At 47.5% G+C, this 11,719-nt stretch overlaps 1 pseudogene; it reads right to left on the bottom strand.

The window, feature by feature from the left end:
• Positions 1–11,505, bottom strand: LOC121443225 (annotated as a pseudogene).
• Positions 11,506–11,719: the final 214 nt, after the last annotated feature.

Raw genomic sequence — 11,719 nt, 5'->3', positions numbered from 1 at the left:
ATAGTCATGCTGTATGTAATACCAAGTGCAGTTTCCTCAGGACCAGAGTCTGGAGGATGCTGGGGAGGTCAGGGAGACAACAGCAGCACATCCCAGACAAGGCAAAGAGCAGAGACTCTATTTCAGGTGAGCAGTACATTGTCTCCCTTGAGGGAGAATGTCCTTAGCGAGTTAATGGACACTTGAGTTGGGGCCAGCAGTAACATGCTTCACTTGGCAAGTGGCACCAGCAGCTTTTCTGGGAAGCAACTGTGTTTATGCAACATAGCGCGCCCCTTACATCACAGAGGGTGGGGCTGGACAGGTCTGCTCTGAAGGTGCAGCACCTGTGCACTTTGAGCCAGCTAGAACAGCAGTCACTCTACACAGAAGAGTTCCTTGGTAGAGCGCTGGGTAAATAAGGAACATACACACACACTTAGCTGTCTCTCTCACCCCCCTGTGGCTGTCCTCCTGGGAAGAACTTGACTCTGGAGCCAGCTCTTCTGGTCCAGATCTTAGCCTTTCTTTACCAGTCCGTAAGACAATGATCATTTTCAGGCTGAGAGGTCATGTGTGCCCTGAACCTGGGTGGCAAGGACTGTGATAACACGGGGGCCAGGTGGGACGGGGCAGTGCCATGAGGAATGTCTAGATGATGTTGACAGAACCAGGGCCTAGATAATCTCGGGGACTTGGGGGAGCACTTTGGTTTCTGAGAGGGAGTAGGCTTTCTGTTTTTCTGTCATATAAAGATCATCAGGCTCACTCATTCCTCTTCCATCCAGTGCAGTCTGAGTGGGAGGCACCGAGCAAAGACCCCCAGCACCACTGCTGACCTGGGGTGAGTGCTGGATGTGCCGTCACCTACTATTGCCAGGGCAGTTTCTGAGCCGGCCAGCAGTCACACACCTCTTACAAACAAGGGGCAACTGGCCCCTCCGAACTAGGTGTCAATGACAAGGCCTCCTCAAGGCTACTGGCACAGAGTAGCTGGACCCCAGCCATTTTTAATGCTGGTCCTGACCTGTAGTTCCAATGGCCACGTGCAGAAAGACCTCATCTGGTCTTACACAGTAGAAATGTTAAAAATATAGCAGCCAAAATGGAACTAAGATGTCCAAATTTATCATTATTAGCACAGAATGTTCCAGAAACACAGGAAAGTATGAAAGACAGAACCTAATGGCCACCTTCTTCAAATCACCCAAGGTTAGTCCTGGTATATTTTCTGTTAGTCTTTCCTCCCTGGAGAGACAAATCTCTATCCCCGACTTCTTCCTTTGTTGTTCAATGTTCTTTAGCCACTCTTTTTTCCCTGGAGTCAAGACGAGCCACAGCCAGAAAGTGCTTCATGGAAAAGTGTGTATTTAAGGTGTTTCCAGTTCTCAGCTGCCAGGTACATCTGTAGCCAGTGGCAAAGAGTTCACAGGTCAATTGTTCCCTTTACTTTGAACTTCTTGGCAGATCTCTCACTTGACCGAAGCTGGAAGTTGCTTCCATAAATGTAGGAAATGAAGCCATCAATTTCTATGGTGAACACACAATTTAGCTTGGGGATAACTGAATGGAAAAGAAGAAAGGAAAAAGAATGAGGAACAATACAGACAGTGCGTTCATGTTCATGTAAGCATGATTCATGCACGTTTACAATTTAAATTGTATTAAAGTAGTCGGAGGCTGCTTGTTCACTTCCCAGCTGCCAAGACCCAAAATAATCACACAGAAACTATATTAATTGCAACACTGCTTGGCCAATAGCTTAGGCTTCTTACTAAGTAACTCTTACATCTTAAATTAACCCATTTCTATTAATCTATTAATTCTATTATTGCCATGAGGCTTGTGATTTACCGGTAAGGTTCTGGCATCTGTCTCCTTCGGCAGCTACACGACATCTCTCTGACTCTGCTTTTTCTCCTCTATCTCTGCTTGGAATTCCTGCCTTGTTCTGTTTTGCTCTGTCATAGGCCCAAATAGCTTCTTTATTCATTAACCAATAAAAGCAACAATACAAAAGGACTTCCCACAACATTATTAAGGTGATGCTAGACCTTTATGGCCAGCACTTAGGAGACAAAACAGGCAGATCTGAGAGTTCAAGGCCAGCCTGGTCTACATAGCAAGCTCCAAGCTAGCCAGGACTGCATCTAAGACTGTCTTTAAAAAAGTGTACAGGAATGAGAAGACCCATGCCAGAAGTACGCAAAAAAGACCTGGGCTATTTGATTCACAGTCTAAATATAACTCACTGCCTAATTTCCAGATTTAGGGGTGATTAACTTAATTCCCAGAACTGAGGGCTCTCACACCACCAAAGCCAATTTCCCATACAGTCTTGAATTGGTTCTTAGATTTGTGCAGAGTGGGGAAACTTCTACATTACTTCCTTAGACTTATAAAGTGAGCAGAAGAACATACAGGGAAATGGAAAAACAATGAAGCAAGGCTGTGGGGGTAGCTCAGGCGTAGAGCCCAGGATTAGCTTGGTCTTGATTTCTAGCATCAACAGAAATGAGTACAAACCCCTCAACTGTTGTTTGAACTTTGGATTTGTGGGCAAGGTCAGGTACTGGGGTATTGGAAGATTCAAAAGTACCTGCTGGAGTGGCAATAACCATGCTATGGTGTGGGATTTCCCCCTGTATGCTATGATTTCCATTAATGAATAGAAAAACTGCTTTGGATCTATAGCAGGGCAGAACTTAGCTAGGTGGGGAAAACTAAACTGAATGCTGGGAGAAAGAAGGGCTGAGTCAGAGAGAAGCCATGGAGCCTCTGCCAGAGACAAACTCTGGGAACTTTACCTGGTAAGCCACAGCCTTGTGGCAATGCACAGATTAAGAGAAATGGGCTAAATTAACATGTAAGAATTAGCCAATAAGCTAGAGCTAATGGGCCAAGCAGTGATTTAAATATGTGTGATTATTTCAGGGATAAGTGGCTAGGGATGAACAAATGGCTCTCTCCTCCCAACAACACTAAAACTCAAGAGTATCTCCAGCAAGGGTGCAGTTTTCAGAACTCCAGTGGCAGGCTGTTTTGGTTTCTTCTGCCTGTCTTTTAGTTATTCATTTGAGAGGTGGTGACCTTAGCAATGAGTGCCGAAGACCCAGATAAGCAGTTCTTCTGTCCTATTTATGGACAGGCTGCTGTGTTCATGATGTCTCTTGGTAGCCATAGGGGCAGGGGCCTCTCTCTGCAGTTCATAACATAGCAAGAACCTGCAGACTCTGACTCCATTGTCAAGTAGAACCTGAAAACCTCAAGGAAAGGATAATGCTCTCTCTCTCTCTCTCTCTCTCTCTCTCTCTCTCTCTCTCTCTCTCCCTAGGGACACAGCACACACCTTTCAGTCTGTCTTCTTTGGTGATGATCTTGAAGACACGCTTGGTCTCCTGCAGGAGCATTCCTGTGACCCCCAGATAGGAGGGGCACTTGGATTTTGTCACTGCAAAGGAGAAAAGCAGATGAGGGTAAGGCCTGGGTAGTGCCAGCAGTCACAGCTTGGCCTCAGGGACTAGGAGCCTGGCCCTTCTAAGCTGAGGAAGAGAAGGCCCAGAGGATAGTGGCTCTGTAGCTGGGCAATGACCAAGCCAGCAAGAGCCCAGGATTCCCAACTCTTAGTCCTGAGCTTTGCAATCTCTGGGCTGTTCTCAGGTATCCTTTGGGTTTTATGCAGGGTTCTGGAGCCACAAGGCCATACACATAAAGAACTAAGTCCAGTCGTGTTGCTTTGATGGAGTAAGTGCCATGGGCAGGACATCCATCATTCACTTTTGACTCTCCTGAACATTTCCTTGAATGCAGTCCTCCTGTAGAGCTGCCCAGAAGTGACAGGCGATTCACCTCACTGGCAGGGCCCTGCCTCCTCCATGTAATCAGCACTTGGAGCTAACTATGTGCTTAGTGTGCTAGGTCAGTGCTGGGACAGGACACTGAACGTGATGGCCTGTATCCTGCTCCTGTGAGCTGAAGCTCTCATGGAGGACAGTGATAGACAGCACGGGCTATTCTATTTCTTGATACTGATAATGGCTATGAGGAAAATAAGAACAGCACAATGAGAGTGGAGGGGAAACCTTAGTGGCGGTAGACTCTCAGGAAGTGACATTAGGAAAGGGACCTGAGTTACAGCAGGAGTCAATGCACGAACCTTCAGAGCCCCTTCGTGGAGAGAAGGAGCCAAGCCAAGGTACCAGGTGTGCAAGTCACACAGAGGGCAGCCAAAGGACACCATAGATTTTTACTCTGACTGGATGGGAAGCTGCTGGAGGCTTAGGACAGGCAAATGGCAGTCGGGAGTCTGATGTCTGATGACAGCCTTCATTCTGTGTATTTCTTCTGGTGTGTATGTGGGAATAAAACAGTATGTGAGCCGGGGGAGGGTGAGAGAAGCTTCCACAGCAGCTTGAGGGAGTTAGAGGCAGGTCAGATTCAGGAACTAGGTGTGTTAACCGACTTGAGGTGCAGGATTAGGAAAGAGGTAATGTGTATGTACTTCTAGGTCTCTAGCCTGAACAAACTGATATGGAGATGTGTCATAATCAGAGAGCTGACCTCAGGGGAGACCAAGGGCTCTGTGTGAGGTACTTTGAGGCCCCTCCTGGCTGTCCAAGTAGCTGTTGGGTGCCATGGGGTGAATGAGTCTGGCAATCATGGAAAAAGTCTGCACTGGTGATGGCACCCTGGAAACATGAAGAGGGGGATCTGTCCCCCAGAGTCTGCACTAGAGGCGAGGTGACAACAGTATGAGCTGACGGCATGCAGACACCACTTAGTGCGTGTTTAACAAGTCCCAGCACGGGTCAGGACACAACCACCTTAGATCCTCACTGCTTGTAACTTAGAGAAACCTCAGGATGGCAAGTGACAGATTCCAGGCTGAGTACTGCCACTGAGTAGCAGTCTCCAGATGACCATATGCTCTCACAGAAATTACCTGAAATAATAGCACCGTGAAGATCCGCCTTCAGGAGCTTTGCTTGAATCATCTGTGGCTGCCTAGGAGGTCAAGAGAGCCCACAAAGAAGAGCTGGTAACAAAGCAAACAGGATCACAAACGCCCACAGCCAGCTGGTTTCCCAGGCTGCGTCTCCAGTGCACGCAAGACTTGGGATCTAATCCCATGGCAGGCATCAGAAATAAAACTCACGTGTCTGGCTTGAGCCCGTTGCACAGGTCACGGATGTACTGCTTCCAGAGTTCATGCAGAGGGAGGAAGAGACTGTATCTGTCAGAGTCAGAAACACGAGCTTGGGATTTCCAGTGTTCGGCAAACCAGAGCTGGGCTCAAGGCCGAGAGTAAGCACGAGGGAATACCCGAGACTGCGTGGAAGCCGTAGGTGCCCTGACGACAATGTGACGAAGGCCAAGTACATTCCCCTCCTTGAACCTCAATTTCTTCCCTGGCAGAACCTTTTCAGGGCTAAATTACTGCTCTCGAGAAGGGAAGAGGGGGCCCTTTGCCTTGATGCCCTTCCTCCTGGCCAGTTGTAGACATGATGGAGGAGCCCCTGGCTCTGAGCAGGAGAGCATCTGAAGGTGGTGATGTAGCCTCAGCCATAACAACCCAGGTGCAGGTTTCCAGGCAGGCCCTTGTATAAGGTGGCAGGATCGTCTGGAAGGGAGGGTAAAGGACCAAGAGCTTTTCTCTGGGGTTATCCTTTGTCTTGGTGCCCATTCATACCAATCCAGGATCAGAGTCAGGAACACCAGGCTCGAATCTGAAACAGGCACTTCCTGCAAGGACTCCAGGAAGGCAGCCCCAGTGCAAAGTGACACTCTCTTGCCTTCTGGGACAAGAAAGGCTGCGTGGCTATGGAGTGTTATACAAAGCCTAAACATAGTGGCTGTAAACACAAACTCAGAACCATCTCGAGGGAGACATCCTTCCACAAAACAGTGACACATTCCTTTCAGAAACTTCTGAAATGCCAAGGCAGGACCTCTCTCTGGCAGCAACCTCTTAGTGGATGATTCTGTCTGGTGATGTTAAAGGGTATAGGAAAGCACATATTAAAGAATATCAGCCTGTTGCTATGGGAAACAGAGACACTTACTAGTGAGGCTAGGAGAGAAGTTAAATGATGAAAAGTCCTCAGTCTGACCAATGCCTGTCTTTTAGAGGCCAAACTATGACATAAGAAAATTGGTATCGGGAAGCCGCCCCCTTGTGGCAGATGGCGAAGAAGCCCCTGAGACTAATGGGGCAGAGCTGTCCAGGGAATCCTTGGGATCCCCAGTCCAGAGCCCTACCAGGAAGGCTAGGCAATGGTGAGTGGCAAGGCCATGGGAAGACTGGAGTACCTCTGTTGCTCTGGGCTAAAGTCAAAGAGCCTCTGTCTCTCCTCTGTTTGGAAGAGAGGCCTTTGGATTTCTTCTTCTGCTTTGGTTTCTGGCGAGTGAAGTATTCCAAGACCACAGCCTTGCGCTGCAGATGGCTCTCACAGTCTTGCTGGCTCAAATGAGGGATGGTCCGCTTCAGGAAGGCCCTCACAAAGGCCTCAGCCCGCTGGGTTCCCAGCTCCTGCTCAGAGACAGGGTGGTGTGGTTCACTGTTCCGCTCTCAGACACCAGGGCACTCATCCCGTTCCTGAGAGCCACCATCTCTGCTGAGCTAGGCTCACACATCTCCTGTCTGCCTAGTGTTTCCTACACACAACTACCAAAATGTAAAAGTCACACTCATGTGCTAACTGTGACACCGCCCCACACTGCAGCCAGGTCAAACGCTGACCAGTCCTGCTTCCTTGAGGTTACTCTACTGAGCATTCAAAATCCTTTGTAATGCAAATCTTCTCTAATCCTTGTGGGGAAGGAAGCTTGAGAAATGAACTACACAGGTTATTTAATAAGTCATGACCACAAGACTATCTTGAAGTGAAAGAGAACTGGGGTTGTTAGGGAAATGAGCCATTTCAGTATTAGGGGAAACTGTCTGGGGGTTCCAGGTAGGTCAAGGAGGAGAAATTCTGACAGTGAGCAGCACAGTCCTCTTCCCTTGCTTTCAGCCTTGTGGACTCCACGCGGCTGCCCTTGGAGAGGTCTGCTCCAGGCCCACTTTGAGGCAGAAAGTGTGAAGTGCATCTCGGGCACACTCACTCTCAACCACAGGACATATACAGAGTTATATGGACTCCTGGGGAAGGTTGGGAGACTGTTTCACAGCCGCATCAGTCCTGAAACATGCTTCGTTTCCCACCTCTCAGGCTGGGGTAGCAACAGTCTACTCTACACTGGCCGGCAGGTACCTCGCTTGGCCTTCATCTGCTGCAGCTCTGGGCAGTGTTCTTTCCTGAGCACCTACCTCTTGGCTGGGCCATTTGCTGGGTTCTTTTTGCATCACCCAGACAGTAAAAACAAGTCTGAGGCTAACTGCCAGCTTTAGGTTAGCATATCAATAGTAAATGATACCCTCTTTGTGCTAATACAGGAGATAAAAAGAATACATAATCTTTGAGGTAGTTCAAGTCAGGGATGGCTAAACATTCATCATCAATAGAAGGACAATTTGGTTCTTTTAAATACATATGTGGTCTCTCTTTCAAGGGGAAATACAATTAAAGGTGGTTAACTGGCCTTTTAACATCTTGATTTAAAGGATATTCATTCTCTCTCTCTCTCTCTCTCTCTCTCTCTCTCTCTTATCTCTCTCTCTCTCTCTCTCTCTCTCTCTCTCTCTCTCTCTCTGAGACAGGATTTCTCTGTAGCTCTGACTGTCCTTGAACTTAGAGAGCTGCCTGCCTCTGCCTCCAGGTGCTGGGATTAAAGGCGTGCCCCACACAACCTGGCAGGATAGGAGCCACAGGTAAAGCTTCTGCCCAATTGACAAAGCCTGTGAAGCATCCAGAGAGAATCTGTAACATCCACTTATGGAATGGGCTGAGCACTGAATGGGGCACAGAAGCAAGATCAAGACATGTTTCTGGTAAGCACAGGCTGTCTGTCGTTCCATACAGAGTGGGAGATGACATGAAATTAAGAGCTGACTCCGGTACCCTAAGAAAGGAGCCTAGAACATGAAGACACCAACCAAAAAGACCTTGATTTGGCCTAAAGTACGACCTGTGCAGATGAGTAATCCATGGAAAAGAACAGCTAGATGAGTCTAAGAAGACATTGAGCCTGCTCTGCTGTCAAGTCTACTGCTCCCAGCCTCCTCTGAACGACTGTACCTGCACCTCGTGCTCTCTGGCTTCTTTGTGAGGAAATGCACGGTAAATCACAGCTGGGGACAAACACAAAAATAGACGATTACTTCTGTTAGGAATGAGTATAATACCCAAGGCTTTTCTAACTATGACAATAGCTACACTTATTTAGAGAAGGAATACTGAGTTAGTAGGAAACGGCAAAGCTTTCTTGGATGATCCTCCTGTTTTACTCTGCAGTGTTGGGGGGTTAAACTCAGTGGTGTTTTATACACGCCAGGCAAGTGCTTCACCTTGGATCCATGTCCTGACCCTACTGAACACTGCTTAGTTACATATTACTTAAACAAGGCCTCACTTTGTATCCTAGGCTCGCTTAGAAATTGCTATGGAGCCCACAGTGGCCTTAATCCCCCAACACTCTGGTCTCAGGCTCCCAGTGCTAGTTGCTGGGATAATAGACATGTACCACCTCAACTGTCTTACATACTTCTTCCTCTTTCCTCTGGCTGGATTTGTCCTAGAAATTCCCAGGATGAGGTTTAAAAAGAACACTTCTCAAAGCTTAACATGTTTAAGAATCACTGGTATCTTATTAAAGCATGGGTTTAGTTCCTACTCCAGATTCTGCCTGTCTAAAAGAAGTCCTCACTGGAGCACTCTAGAGTTGATCTCATTTAAAATACTGGTTATAGTTACACGTGGGCAGCGCTCACTAAGTAGTGAAGACTCTAAAGGTGAGGTGACATTAATGGCTAGGGCATGTGGTTGGTTGAAATACTACAATTTGCTGACTACAAGAAATTCGAAACAGATTTTTCACAGTTCAGAATCCTGACAAGATAAAATACAACAGTCTTTTTTTCAAGTTCTAAATATGTCCAGCATGATGCTGAAGTCCCTTTAACCATCCATGCTCCTGTTTCTTATTTGTTTGGAGGAAACCATCATGGTGGCACTGGGGGACAGAGTACAGGAGTAAATGGGATAAGAAAGAGCAAATGACCAGAAAATGTAGCTCACACGACCCCCTATACATTTATTTCTAAGGTGAGTGTAGTGACACACATGGTTAATCCTGTCACTTCAGAGGGAGAGGCCAGCCTAGTTTACACTGTGAGTTCCACCACATAGCTCGCCTTATCCCAACAGCAACAACACAAACAAAGAAACAAAAACCCATCTCTGTTCTCTTGGGCTTCCCTGAGTACATGTTTGCCCAAGTAAACAAACCAAGGTAGTTAGCAGTTTTACATGGAGAATCTGGTTCTCCCTTGAACTGTAGATTGAGTTTGTTTACTGAGAAAATTGTGCAGGGCCTGGGACCCTAGGAATAACTTTGTTTTACCTACGCCAGATGCCTATCATCAGGATTAGAAGTCTTTATGCATCAGTACACATGTAACAGCTCTGGTATACTCATTGCTTGTCAAGCAGTTGATTTAAAAGGACACAAATACACTCAGAAGTGTGTGTGCACATTTACTTTAGTCTCATTAATTCTTCTAAGCAATTTTAAATTAGTTATTCCTAACTATGCCCATAATATTTCAAAATTTTATTTATTTTTTATTTTTTTTCTTTTTAAAAGATTTATTTACTTTTATTATGTATACAACATTCTGCCTCCATGTATGCCCGTGCTCCAGAAGAGGGCGCCAAATCTCATTACAGATGGTTGTGAGCCACCATGTGGTTGCTGGGAATTGAACTCAGGACCTCTGGAAGAGCAGCCTGTGCTCTTAACCACTGAGCCATCTCTCCAGCCCCTAATCTTCTAAAAAAAAAGTATTTATTTATTTATTATGCATACAATATTCTTTCTGCGTGTATGCCTGAAGGCCAGAAGAGGGCACCAGACCTCATTACAGATGGTTGTGAGCCACCACGTGGTTGCTGGGAATGAACTCAGGACCTTTGGAAGAGCTGGCAATGCTCTTGACCGCCGAGCCATCTCTCCAGCCCAAATTTATTTTCTTAAAAAACCATCTCTTTACATTTTACATACCAATCCCAGCTTCTACCCCATCCCCCTCCTCCCGTTCGCTTCACCTTCTCCCCCACCCTACCACCATCCACTCTTCAGAGAGGGAAAGACTTCCCATGGGAAGTCACCAAAGTCTAGCAAGACCAAGGCCCTCCCCAGTATAAGGCCGAGCAGGGTATCCCTCCAAAGAGAATGGGTTCCCAAAAGCCAGTACAAGCAGTAGGGGTAAACTCTGGTCTCACTGTCAGTGGTCCCAGTCTGCCCCAGTCATACAGCTGTCACTATAAACTAGAGGGCCTAGTTTGGTCCTATGCTGGTTGCCTCTCTGTCAGGCTGGAGTCGGTGAGCTCCCAGTTCATGTAAGCTGTTTCAGTGGGTATCTCCACCATGGTCTTGACCCCGTTGCTCATATTATCGCTTTCCCTCTCTTCGACTGGACATTGGGAGCTCAGACCAGTGCTTCACTGTGGATCTCTGCATCTGCTTCCATCAGCTTCTGGATGAAGGTTCTATGATGACATTTAAGATAGTCATCAATCTGACTACAGGTAAGGCCAGTTCAGGCATCCTCTCCACTATTGCTTAGGGTCTTAGCTGGGGTCATCCTTGTGGATTCCTGGGAATTTCTCTATGCACATAATACTGAAGTCGAGATATGCCAAGGCACGCGATCTCTGAGAACAGGACAGGGCAGGAGTGCGAATCATCTTGATCGTATCCACTCTCCCCTCTAATAGTGCTCCAGTGCTTGCTTCCCCTTCCTGACACATCTGTGTTCTGATCAAATACCACCGCCTTAGGTTTGAGATACTGCGCCTGGGAAGATTTTTTTACAGGATGAAGCGTGAAAAGCCAGGCTGTAGAGGGGAGCAGGCACTTGGCCACAGTTATCAGGGCAGGCAATGCCTAGTTCTGGCCAAGGCCTTGGATCCACCTCTTCTAGTTTCCCGGGTGAGAACACACTCGATCGATCGTGACATCTATTCCTAGCTTAGAGAGAGTCGGGCCGATTCACACTCTGGGTCTCGATTTCTTTTGTGTGCTGAGTCAACTCCATGGATATTGTCCTGGGACTCTTTGGGACAGGTATCCCTGATTCATCTTCCAGTCCCGACCCTTTCTATACTGTGATCCGTGCCCAATTTCGTGTCTCTCATCCCGCTTACCCTTCATCGTCGGAACACTTCCGGAGCGCTCTGATGACGTCTCCTTCGGGCCTCACGATTCTTTCTTTTTCTTCGTTTTGTTCTGCAGCTTTCGGTCACCAGGACTCTTTCTTGTCTAAATTTCCGCTAGAAAACCAAGAAACAACGTAGGCACAGTACACAAACAGACTTGCTCCAGCGGGCAACAGTGGACTGCGACCAGATTTCGGAGATGGCGCCTTGCGTGACGTCATCAACGCGCGTTGTCGTCTGGCGGTACATGCGCCTTAGGTTTAGCTCCGCGGCCAAGGGAGGGGCGAGCTAACCGCCCCTTCTGTGCCGGGAGGAGTCCGTTCGTTGTGTCATCTTTCGTTTGAGTCTCTCACCGGTTGAAAGAGTCGGGTCACGGGTCAGAATTAATGAAGTACAGCGAGGCAAGCTGTCATGGAGGAGAC

The sequence above is a fragment of the Microtus oregoni genome, unplaced genomic scaffold (assembly GCF_018167655.1).
Source record: "Microtus oregoni isolate MIOR12 unplaced genomic scaffold, Mior012 000102F_ref0000329, whole genome shotgun sequence".
In the NCBI taxonomy this organism is placed as follows: Eukaryota; Metazoa; Chordata; class Mammalia; order Rodentia; family Cricetidae; genus Microtus; species Microtus oregoni.
This window is presented reverse-complemented; position numbering and strand designations above follow the sequence as displayed.